The sequence below is a fragment of the Adiantum capillus-veneris genome, chromosome 11 (assembly GCF_014529385.1).
Source record: "Adiantum capillus-veneris isolate H3 chromosome 11, ASM1452938v2, whole genome shotgun sequence".
NCBI classification, from domain to species: domain Eukaryota; kingdom Viridiplantae; phylum Streptophyta; class Polypodiopsida; order Polypodiales; family Pteridaceae; genus Adiantum; species Adiantum capillus-veneris.
This window is the reverse complement of record NC_140941.1, coordinates 90,996,727-90,998,995: the sequence shown is the minus strand read 5'-3', so window position 1 is coordinate 90,998,995 and position 2,269 is coordinate 90,996,727. Positions and strand designations below refer to the sequence as shown.

At 46.6% G+C, this 2,269-nt stretch overlaps 1 pseudogene; it reads right to left on the bottom strand.

The window, feature by feature from the left end:
* Nucleotides 1–947: 947 nt before the first annotated feature.
* Nucleotides 948–1,543, bottom strand: LOC147447636 (uncharacterized; annotated as a pseudogene).
* Nucleotides 1,544–2,269: the final 726 nt, after the last annotated feature.

Below are 2,269 nucleotides of genomic sequence, written 5' to 3'. Positions count from 1 at the left end.
CACTTTGTATGCTCATAGCATATGCCAAACGTGGGGAGTCTCTATGCAAGATGCATAAAGAGAAGCCTTGCTTCACCTAAATCAGGTAGTGCTAATGGCCAACTGATGTAGCTGCCAATAGCATGACAAAAATATTCGACCTTGTCGAGCAATTTCAAGTGAAATTAACCAGTATTGTGTGGCAAGCATCCTATGTCCGTTTGTAGAAACAGTGACAAGGAGTCGGCCATGCCGAGCAACTTGCTGCCCTCAACAAATCCAGTAATAGGCCAAGCGTGTCACTTTGAGATACTGAAAAACCGGCCCTTGGCCCTGCCTTAAGGTACTCAGGAGAAGCCATGCTTCAGATAACTATGTTTGGCCTCATTGCCAACACATGCTATTGACGACAGATGTCATCGTGAAGAGAGTCCATTGTGTCGATCATACATAGACAATGGACCTTGTTCGTACTTTTTATTGAAGAGTAGAAAAATACTTATATGCATACCGACAAAACTGGATTATTGAAAGCAAAGAGACTCCTATCTGTGTTGTAGGCTGTGATAAATGGTCGGCCCTGCCGAGCACTTTTGCCTGCTCTGCCAATGAAAGATAGGCGAGAAAGAAATTTGCATGACAAACTATAGGCCTTTCCTATACTTGCCGCACTGTAAGGAGAAATCGTCCTATGCACCTCCATGAAATGGTCATACCATACAGTTGTAAAAATGTCCCCAATGAATATGCTCCTAGCATACTCCAAATGCTAGCAGAACAAAAATGAAAGCCTTGTAAGTATATACATGCCATGCATGATAAAAAGTCGCAAGGGTTAACTCTGGAGTGGTGTACTCAAGCCATGCTTGATTTTTATCTTCAACCGAAACATTAATGTTGTGCAAACAAAATATGCCACAAAATTTAGTGCGTACCTGCTGAATCACATGAATCGACTTGCTATGTTGTCAAACTCCTGTATGATGCATGAGCACACATGCCATGCTTTTCGTATCATGGTGGTGTATAGCTTCCATCAAAGCGCTAAAGAGCCTCGAATTGGCGTCCGCTAGTGATGTCGGACATTCGATTGGAAATCCATGGCGAAGGTAGAAACCGTGTTTCCATAGCCTCATGGTGAACTGGAAGCCTTGCTTCCCTAGCACTTCTGCATGCATGCCTTGGATAAACCACTGTTGCCGCTCTTCGAGACACTCATGCATCGTAGCAAACCGGTCAGTTAGTCCTTGAATGGCCCTTACGGAACATTGCGTGCAGCCATGGCTCCTGCAATTGTTGCATGCAACCTTGGGTGGCCCGGCTTCTTCGGGACCCCTTGGGCACCCATGTGTGGGACAAGGCCCTAGGAGTACCCCATGGGCACCCTAGGCGCCCACACTATGGCAACCCCTAAACGAAGTAAAAAATAAACAACCTTCAGCGATGGCGGCAGAATAAACTGCGCAGGGAAAAACTCCAACATGCCGATCCATGCGCTGCTCCAACCACCTCCATCATGTGAGGGAAAACCCCCCTCAGGCCAGGGCGAAGCTGCAGAAAGCATGCAGGTCCGATTTCGTGCATGTCGAACATCGTGACTTTGTGTATAGAAGCGGTTTGTCCCACATGGAGTTCGGCCCCGAGCTCTGTGTAGATCTCCGATCACAAGAATGAGAGAGAGAGAGAGAGAGAGAGAGAGAGAGAGAGAGAGAGAGAGAGAGAGAGAGAGAGAGAGAGAGAGAGAGAGAGAGAGAGAGAACGCCATGCTTAGTTGAACACCATGCTTCCCTCCTCCATAGCTCCCTGCTTCCCCCTCCTCTCCACCTTGCTCTGATACCAATGTAAAAACCCCAAGAGCTAGAGACCTAGATCCTCCACCCAACCGCCCATACTTATAGGCTCTTAGCCCTAGGATCCTCTGTCCACACTGCTAGCTGGCCCTTGGCCGGGGTCCGTGACCCCCCTTTAGGGTAGGGCCCTGCCCGTAGGACCCGTGTCCTGACAATATATATATATATATATATATATATATATATATATATATATATATATATATATATATATATATATATACAGAGGGAGATAGATAGATAGATAGCTTGGCCATGCTCTCTAGCAATAGCTGCACCTAAAAGAGCTGTGGGGAAGCCCTCCATGTGGCAAATTATAATTCATTATAAACCTAGTCATGAGATTCATATAACATGGATATATATAGAGAGGGAGATAGAAAGATAGATAGAGGGGGATGGGGGGGGGGGGGAGGGGAGGGAAGAGGGGGGGAGACCAC